The following is a 10,687-nucleotide window of genomic DNA, read 5'->3' as shown; positions in this document are numbered from 1 at the left end:
TGCTGTTTATTCTTTTAATATGGTTTGTTATGTTAATAGGTTTTAAGCTTTAAACCAAACTTCCATTCCTAGGATGAATCCCTCTTGGTTGTGGTACATAATCCTTTGTATACCTAAGTCTATTTGGTTGGCTAATATTTTTTTTTAGAATTATGGTGTCTGTATTCATGAGGGATGTTGGTCTGCAATTTTCTTTTTCCTTTTCTTTGTCTGGCTTTGATATCATGGTTGTACTGCCTCATAGAGTGAATTGACAATCATTCCATCCTCTCCTTTCAGAAAGAGTTTATGTAGGATTGACATTATTTCATATTGACATCTTTGATAGATTTTAACTTTGAATCCATCTAGTCCTAGGTTCTGCTTCGTGGGCGGATTTCACATTACCAGTTCTATTTCTTTACTGGTTGCAGGTCTATTTCGGTTTTACTACTTGGTTTTGAGTCAATTTTGCTAACTTATGTCTTTCTAGGTGTTTGTACATTTCATCTAGGCTGTCTAATTGGTTGTCATAAAGTCATCCGTGGTATTCCCTTATCATTCTAAGGTGTTTTGTAAGATCGGTAGTAATGTCCCCTCTTTTTCATCCTGATGTTGGATGCCTGTGTCTTCTCTCTTTTTTCTTGGTCAGTCTAGCTAAAGATTGATCAGTTTTGCTGATCTGTTCAAAGAATTAGGTTTATTGATCTTTCTTTGTGATTTCCCGTTTTGTATTTTATTGACTTTCACTCTAATCTATTATCTTCTTTCTGCTTGCCTTGTGTATAATTAACTCTTCTGGGGGAGTCAGAAGGTGAAAGCTTACTATATTGATTGGAGATCCTTCTTCTTTTCTAACAGACCTATTTGTGGATGTAAATTCCCCTGTTAACATTGCTTTGGCTGCATTCCATACATTTCTATATGGTGTGATTTCATTTTCACTCAGTTAAAAAAATACCTGCCTTCGTAATTTCTTCTTTGACTCGCAGATAGAAAAGTGGTATTCGATTACCAAATATTTGTGGATTTGGCAATTTAATTTATTTCTAATTCGTTTATTTACCTGGTTTACTTCTAATGACATTTATTTCTAATTTAATTCCACCATGTTGTAGAGCACATACTTGAAATTATTTCAATCTTTTTCAATTTATTGGTGCTAATTTTATTGCTTAGGATGTGGTTTATCCTGCAGAAAGTTATGTGTGTACTTGAAAAGAATTTACTCCTTTTTGTCACGTGTGTGAGTAGGCATAATTATTGCCCCCCTATATGTCCAAGTCATAATCCCTAGAATCCATGAATATGTTACATTACACAGCAAGAGAGAATTAAGGTTGCAAATGGAATCAGGATTGCTAATCAGCTGACCTTTGCAGCATCTGAAGCAACCCTTCATCTAAAATGAATCACCGTCCTTGCCCGCCCACAAAACCACAAAACCACGCGCTGTCTTTAGAGAGTCGGGGACCAGGGTTCGGCATCCCATTCATTATGTCAAACAGCAACAGACTTGGATGCTTCTTTAGCTCTTTGGGCGACATTGACCAAACTACTTGATTTGACTGAGCTTCAGTTTCGTAGCTTTACGATATTTTATGCCGACCCCAGGACGGTATCATTAAATACACGAGAGCTTCAAGTAGATGGCAAGAAACAGAGCGAAAATCATCTAAAACTCATTTCGTGTGGCGAGAGAGGTGATGTGTTTGCAAACGTTCACTGCCCGGGCACTGGGAGGCAGCAACGCTTTTTCACAAAGTGCCAAGGGCAAAACATTCGCCAAGGGTTCCTTTGTCCCTCACAACAAATTGTGTTCCTGACCCATCCTGATTTTCCTTCACGTTCTGCAAACATTTAGGGACATTAGGGACTGCAAACATTGAGGGAGAGCTGCTTCGCTAAGAGAAACTTTTCGCTGCCATGGTGAAGCTCAAACTTTCCACCCCCCTCCCCTGTCCCCCCGCTACCTCTTCATCATTTGACTTGGAAAATTTGAGATGATCACATCTCAGGACTTTTCTGCGAATTTACTACCGAGAGTGAGACCCTCCGAGGGTCCACCTACCACCACCTTCTCTGAAAACCCTCTGGGTGTTCTTCCTTTGGACTTGCCACAATCAGCTTGCTCTCCGGCACCTTCCCTGCCTCACCCCACCCCTGCTAGCGCACACCCACTCACACAATTTACACCCACGCGATGACTCCAACATACAGCGTAGGCTTGCGAAGCAAGCAGCCTTTTTGAAAATCGCAAGTGCAGTTATCAAGGCAATCTCCTGTTACATAAATGGTGGGGCCCAGTGCAAAAGGAAGATATGGAACCATTTGTTCACAAAGCAGGAACACGGTGCCATTAGAGGTACTAAAAATAAAGCTTTGCTGTTTCTTCCACCGTCTCTCTCTCTTGGCTTGTCCTGATCTTTTGTATTTGCTATTTAATGTGGCTCTAAATAAAGAGAGATGTAGAAATGTGAATTCTGAGCCTGAATTTTACCACTCGTCTTTGTTCTACCCAATGCTACTTGTCACCTGTCCGTAGAGTCCCCGAATTTACACAGATCGTCTTTGGTAGCTCATACGTGCATATGTATTTCATTCCTTTTTTTTTTTTTAATTTTTTTAACGTTTTTTTAAATTTATTTTTGAGACCGAGAGAGACAAAGCATGAACGGGGGAGTGGCAGAGAGAGAGGGGGAGACACAGAATCGGAAGCAGGCTCCAGGCTCTGAGCCATCAGTCCAGAGCCTGATGCGGGGCTCGAACTCACGGACCGCGAGATCGTGACCTGAGCTGAAGTCGGACGCTCAACCGACTCAGCCACCCAGGCGCCCCCATATGTATTTCATTCTTAACAGAACAGTGGAAACCCTACATAAAATGAAGCCAAATATTTTTATTTCACTTCTTTTTTTTAACGTTTATTTATTTTGAGAGAGAGAGAGAGAGAGATAGAGAGAGAGAGCATGAGCAGGAGAGAGGCAGAGACAGAGGGAGACACAGAACCCGAAGCGGGCTCCAGGCTCCGGGCTGTCAGCGCAGAGCCCGACGCGGGGCTCGAACCCACAGACCGCGAGGTCATGACCTGAGCCCAAGTCGGACGCTCAACCGACTCAGCCCCCCAGGCGCCCCAGTGTCACTGAAGCCTTGATGCATCATCGATCCAGTGGAATTTGGTGCTCATGAGATATCATGAATGCTACATGTGACTGGGGTGACAAGGAACAGTGGGCACGCATGTTGCCCGTATCTCCCCTGTTCCTACTCAGGCGCCCTTGTGCCATTAGATTTCCCGTACAAGACCCAAGTTTGGAGATAAAATTATTGCGAATTTCAAGACAGCAACAGCACAACACAGCATTAAACCAAGCACAAGATCCTTCTGAATGTGGGGCCTTGTATAAATGCACAGGTCGCACACCCAGGAAGGTGGCCCCGAAGCGATCTTTTCCCTCAACTTTCCCCCCCTTTGGCAGACACAGCAGCTTGCCTGCTTACTTCCTCTCTCAGTCATTTGTTTTGAAGCAATTCATAAATACACGTTTGTACCCATCACTGTCAGTTGGCATGCCAAAGGACGGGTGCTCGAGAGGGATTGTTCTTTCTCTTCATTTGCACCCCCCCAAGACTGCACCCAAACTGGATGTTTCAGGAGGCTTTCTGAAGAGAATACCCCAGTCTCTTGCCATCTCCTACTGTACCATGAAGTTACACTGATGGGTTCAAAAGATGCCGAAAGTAGCTCGAGGGCTTTGCTTTGGTGTCACGCTGGGAGGCCATCTGACTTCCTTATACAGAAGTTGTAGGTGGTAAGTATTCCTGCCTCATCTATTTTTCTTGTATTTTCATATTTATCATATTTCAATAAAAACGTTATTGAGATATGCCAGATACCATAAAATTCACTTTTTGGAGTCTACAGTTCAATAGTTTTCAGTATATTCACAAAGTTGTACAACCACAGCTACTGTGTAATTCCAGAACATTGTCAACACTCCCCAATGAAACCCCATATCAGCAGCCAGTTCCCATTTCCTCGCCCCCCAGTCCCTGGAAACCACCAATCTCTTATCTTTTTCTATGGATTTGACTCTTCTGGACATGTAATATAAGTGGAATCATGTAATATGTGGCCTTTTATGCCTGGCTCCTTTAACTCAGCATGATGTTTTCAAGGCTTATTCACATTACAGCATGTATCAGAGCTTTATGAATTTTTATGGCCGAATAATAATCTAACATACAAATATACCACGTTCTGCTTATCCATTCATCATTTGAGTTGTTTTCAGTTTTCGGTTCTTACAAAAAATGCCGCCATAAACATTCATGTACAGGTATTTTGTGTGGACATAATTCTCTAGAAGGGGAATACTGGGTCATATGGTAACTCTATGTCTAACTTTGTGAAGAATTGACAGACTATTTTTCCCTGTGACTGCACCCTTTGACATTCCCACCAGCGGTGTATGAGCGTTCCAGTTTCTCCCCATTCTTGTCAGTATTTGCTATTGTCTTTTTGATTATAACCATCCTGGTGAGCGGTATCTCATTGTGGTTTTGATTTTTGTGTTTCCAATGACCAATGGCATTGAGCATATTTTCACGTGTTCATTGGCCATTTGTACATCTTCTTGGAATAAATGCTTACTTAAACCTTTGCCCAACTTTCATTTTTTTCTAATTAAAAAAATGTTTTTAATGTTTATTTTTGAGAGAGAGAGAGAGAGAGAGAGCACAAGTGAGGGAGGGGCAGAGACAGAGAGGGAGACACAGAATCTGAAGCAGGCTCCAGGCTCTGAGCTGTCAGCACAGAGCCCAAAGCAGGGCTCGAACCCATGAACTATGAGATCATGACCTGAACTGAAGTTGAATGCTCAACGGACTGAGCGCCGCACCCCCCCCCCCCCCCCCGACGCCTCCCTGGGCGTCCCTGCCCAACTTTTAATGGAGTCATTTGTTTGTTTTTGTGTTGTAACCTCTTTTGTTAAATGTCTCCTTTTTACTCCTATTTCTTTTTTGATGCTATTACAAATAGAACTGTTCTCTTAATTTCATTTCAGGGTTTTTCACTGTTAGTGTATAGAAATACAAATGATTTTGTATACTGATCTTGTATCTTGCAACCATGCTGAATTTGTTTATTAGTTCTAATAATTTTAGTGTCAATTCCTTTTGATTTTCCGTATACAAGACCATGGCATCTTTGTCTAGCTTTATCACTTCCTTTATGATCTGTATTCTTTCATTTCTTTTTCTCGCCTGATTGCTCTAGCTATCGCCTCCATTACAATATTGAATAGAAGTTGTGAGAATGGACATCCTTGTCTCGTTCCTGATCTTAGGAGAAAGCAGTCTTTCACCATTAAGCATGTTTAGCTGGGGGTTTTTTGTAAATGTCATTTCCGAGGATGATGAAGATGCCTTCTGTTCCCAGTTTCTTGAGTGTTTGTATCATGAAGGGGTGCTAGATTTTGTTAAATGCTTTTCTGCATCCGTTGATATGATCATGTTGTTTCTGTTCTCTGTTCTATTAATTTGGTGTGTTACATTGATTGATTTCTGCGTGTTAAACTAACCTTGCATTCTTGTGATCAATGCCACTTAGCCATGGTGTAAAACCTTTTTTATATGCGGCTGAACGCAGTTTGCTAATTTTTTAAAAGGATTTTTGCATCTACATTCATAAGAGATATTGATCTGTAGTATGTTTAGTGACTTTCCTGGACTCAGTCTATAAAGTCTGTGTTATTTGTTGTGTGTGGCTACTGAAGTCTCTGCATGGTTAGCCTAACAGTCAGCTATCCACGGAGCAGGGATTTTCTTAAATGCCTTGAGCCAATCTGTCTCTCAGCATTTGCGGAGCTCAGCGCATGTTTGGGGGGCATGCTTTGAATACTCCAGCAGGCAGTTTTATACCTTTGTGTTAGCCTTCACTTCCTACTTGTGAAGAGCCCCAAGACAAGCCAGAGGTAAAAGTTTAGGGCCTTCTGAGGTCTTTCCTGGGCATGAGCATAGCCCAGCACATTCGTGTGACCTTCTGGATTCCTGACAATATGTCAGACCTTTTCAAAGCACCCAATGGAAATCTTATACCCAAGTTTTTTTTTTTTTTTTTCTTTTAAATTCTTTGGTCAGCCTCTTGTTAAGTCCGACTTGAAATACCATCTCAGGCAGCTGTAATTTTAAACAATTGCCAATGATTGTTTTTACAAGCATCCTGCAGGTGGGGTTGAAGGTTCTGAGTCAGGTCAAGTAAAGATGAGCTCTAGGCATGGAGCTTTTTAGTGAACCTGCCAGATGGGCCAAACAGTGACAATTCTCTGGGTTTGGGTGTCTTTTAGGGACTTCCAAGGCTGTTCTATTCTCCCTCCAGCGAATGCTAAGCTGCTAGGTTTCCCAGCTCCCACAGTTGTGATTTCATTGGTTTTCAAGGCTACTGTGGAAATGAGGAGAAGGGGTGAGATTAGAACAAGTTAAAATGTCACAATATTTGCTGTTCTTAAGATTCGGCCACTTTTCTTGAAAAAAAGCATTTCTAAGACTGTTGTAAGCCTTTAGTTAATTTCCAGAGCCCTGAAAATTTTGATTATGATCGTTTTATCCAGTGATCTTGCTTCTAGGAAGAGTGGATTTTTGGAAGTCCTTATTACATCATTCTACAAGTTGAGGTTGAGCTGCCTTACCTATGTTTAAAGAGAAAAAGAGGTATGCCTGGGTGGCTCAGTCGATTAAGCCCCCGGCTTTGGCTCAGGTTATGATCTCTCGGTTCGTGAGTTCGAGCCCCGCGTCAAGCTCTGTGCTGACAGTGCGGAGCCTGGAGCCTGCTTCGGAATCGGTGACTCCCTCTCTGTCTGCCCCTCCCCTGCTCATACTCTCTGTCTCTCAAAAAATAAATAAATGTTAAAAAAATTAAAAAAAAATAAAAAGAACAAAGGAAGGAAAGAAGAAAAGGAAATTTCCCCTATACTTACAAAAGAAAAGGAAATACTTCTCATTTTTCTTTGTCTCCTTGTGCTCACACCCGGTGCCTATCAGAAATAAAGGGTATTCTCAGGCGTTTTTCTATCAGCTAACGCTCTTTAAGCCTGGGACGGGACTGGGCATAGAGAGATCCATAAGGTGTGGCACTGTTCTCCAGAAGCCCACCCTCTCTGGAGCTTCAATCTCTTCTTGTGCCACGGCCAGTTACATGTTTATGACAATCCTCAGCCTTTATTCTACTGTAACACAAATGATATATACCACACTCCCACGGAGGTACTCAGGGCAATGAACGTCTACTTTTTTTTTTTTTTTTAATTTTTTTTTCAACGTTTTTTATTTATTTTTGGGACAGAGAGAGACAGAGCATGAACGGGGAAGGGGCAGAGAGAGAGGGAGACACAGAATCGGAAACAGGCTCCAGGCTCCGAGCCATCAGCCCAGAGCCTGACGCAGGGCTCGAACTCACGGACCGCGAGATCGTGACCTGGCTGAAGTCGGACGCTTAACCGACTGCGCCACCCAGGCGCCCCGATGAACGTCTACTTTATAGTCCACTGGCTCTCCCATCCAGCAAATTATGTTGGAAAAAAAAAAGTTTGTAGGTATCTTAGTTTGGCTCGCCCCGGAACTAAGACCCCAAGACAAGGATTTGAGTGCTGTTAATTTGGGAGGGAATCCCAGGAAGTGCTGGGTGGAGATTGGGGATGGAAGACAGGGAAGGGAAAGAAACCAACAAAGGGTGTGACTTTTTGTAAGTTACCGCTGGGGGAAACTGGAGAGCAATCCTTCTCTGGCACTCCAGAAGCCAGTGTAGAAGATACACCTCAGAGTTCTCTCAGCCAAGGGGAGAGAAAGCTGGGGTATTTAACTACTAACTCCTATCTCTCATTGGTTGAGGGACCTGGGGGACCTTAATTTTTTAGCACTTTCTATTTGCCATTCACAGGGTCCTCAATGCTCTGGTAGCCAGCAAAACACGCTCGGGCAGAAAGTCACAGATATTCACAGCAAACAGCCTTTAGCATGTAGAGGTGAAGGCCGAGGGGCTTTGGGTAGGGCACTAACAGTATTGGGATAGCTTTGAATATTTGAATATAATAAGTGAATAACATATTTTAGTATTTAACTCTCATTAGTAAGAGGTAATTTGTGATTATCTTACAGCAGATGATGAAGCTTCCTGCTTTGTAACAAAAATTTTCAAAAAATGGACCAGGTGGGGCGCCTGGGTGGCTCAGCCAGTTAGGAATCAGACTTCTGCTCAGGTCATGATCTCGAGGTGTGAGTTCAAGCCCCCCATCAGGCTCTCTGCTGCCCGCAGGGAGCCCCCTTCGGATGCTCTGTCCCCCCGCCTCTCTCTGCCCCTCCCCCGCTCATGCTCTCATTCCCTCCATATAAATAACAAATACACTTAGAAACAAAATGGAGCAGGTGCCTCTCTAGCGGCCACGGCTGCCATCTGCGTGAGAAGGCGGGCTACATGAGGCACAGCAGCAGCGGGGTGCGGTCCCCTCCCCAGGAAGGTTCGCGAAGAAGAAGCAGCTGCCATTGCAGGCCAGGGTGGCGCCATGGCGACCAGAGCAAATGCCACGCTGCTGGACTTCCCAAGTAAGAAATGGAAGATACAACGGAACAGACAGTGAATCCAGGAATGCCTCCAATTACCCTGCCTGGACTTGGGAATAAGAAAGAGCTTTTAGGAGTCCTGGGCATCCCCCCTACCCAATGCTGGGGACGGGCCACCTTCCCTTGAGCCCATCTGCACCTGACTTCAAGCCACCAGCCGATTACAAACTCCCAGCAACAGGTGTGAGCAATAAAGCAATGATTCCACAAGATGAGCCTCCAGAAAGAAACTACGTGGGGCTGCCGATTGGGCCCAGAGGGAACACCCTGAAGAACAGAGAGGAGTGTAATGCCCAGATTGTGATCCGGGGAAAGGGGTCCGTCAAAGAAGGGAAAGTTGGGTGCAAAGATGGCCAGATGTTGCCCAAAGAAGATGAGCCCTTCATGCCCTAGTTACCACCAATACCATGGAGGGATGTGAAGAAAGCTGGGGAACAGATAAGCAACATCCTGTATGTAAGCGATGATGAATCACGGGAATCTACCCCCAAAACCAAGAGCACACTGTATACACTGTATGTTAGCCAATTTGACAATAAATTATTTAAAAAAATTTTTTTAATGTTTATTTATCTTTGAGAGACAGAGGGAGACAGAGGGTGAATGGGGGCGGGGTAGAGACAGGGAGAATCCGAAGCAGGCTCCAGGCTCCGAGCTGTCAGCACAGAGCCCGACGCGGGGCTCAAACCCACCAACCGTGAGATCATGACCCGAGCCGAAGTCGGACTTGTAACCGAATGAGCCACCCAGGCGCCCCTCACAAGAGACTCTTGACAAGAGAACAAACTGAGGGCTGATGGAGGGAGGTGGGTGGGGGATGGCCTAGGTGGGTGATGGGTACTAAGGAGGGCACTTGCGACGGGCACTGGCTGTTGCATGTAAGTGATGAATCACTGAATTCTATGCCTGAGACCAATATTGCACTTACAGTGGTATGTTAACTAACTAAAATTTAAATAAAAGGATAAAATAAACAAAACAAAACAAATGGATAAAGGACCAAACACCTTCTATTAGGGAGTCTGATGATAGCCACACCGAGCTGGTAATTATAACAATTACAGGAAGGATGCGGTTGGTCAACAGGTTTATGCTCTCACGATGGGTTTGCCACACTCATTGTAACAATTGAATGATAATTGCATTCATTTGTGTGTTTCGACTAACTGGTTCACAGACCTTCTCTAGAGATTTTTCAGGCCTTCGGGATGGAGACACACGTTGACATCTCTCTTGCTGCCCACACGTAGCAGGGCCCGTCAGATCATTTCCTGAGATGTTCCCTTGTCCGTTACCTTTATCTCAGCTCCAGCATCCCGTCACAGGTAGCTGTTCTCAGCTCCCGATGCTGTGGTGCAGGTTTGAGAACGCCTCCGCAGAGCAGGACTGGGACATTTCCAGAATTCCAGTGTTCCAGGAACAGGCAGGGGAACTTTCGCATGTGTGAAAGTCTCCCCAGGGCTCAAACATCTCAGCTCCTTGATGTGAAGCCATGTCTGATGCTGAGGTAAGCCCACTAAACCCCTCTGCCTGTTCCAAACCTTTTCCCAGGGAACTTTGACCGCCAAGCACTGCCCATCCCCAGTCTAAGCCCAGGGTTTGGGGGACTGAGACACTTGCTGTACTAAAAATGGGAATGCTTGACGCGCCTGGGTGGCTCAGTTCGTTGAACGTCTGACTCTTGGTTTTGGCCCAGGTCATGATCTCGTGGTTTGTGAGTTTAAGCCCCACTCTGTGGGCTTAACTCTGTGCTAACAGTACAGAGCTCTGTGCTAACAGTACAGAGCCTGCTTGGGATTCTCTCTCCCTCTCTCTCTGCCCCACCCCGGCTTGCTCTCTCTGTCTCTCTTGAAATGAGTAAATAAACTCAAAAACTTTTTTTAAAAAAGGGAATGCTTCTAAAGCTACCTCGGGATCTCCACAGGGTGAAAACTTGCCAACCTGCTTTTAGAAATCTGCTGTTGCCTTCTTCCATATGCTTCCTTTTCCAATAAACTCTTGCATAAAATATGCCATGACTTCTTTTTAAAAAAATTTTTTTAAATGTTTTTATTTATTTTTGAGACAGAGAGAGACAGAGGATGAGCAGGGG

Source organism: Neofelis nebulosa, chromosome X, assembly GCF_028018385.1.
Source record: "Neofelis nebulosa isolate mNeoNeb1 chromosome X, mNeoNeb1.pri, whole genome shotgun sequence".
NCBI lineage: Eukaryota > Metazoa > Chordata > Mammalia > Carnivora > Felidae > Neofelis > Neofelis nebulosa.
Note: the sequence above shows the minus strand (reverse complement) of the source record.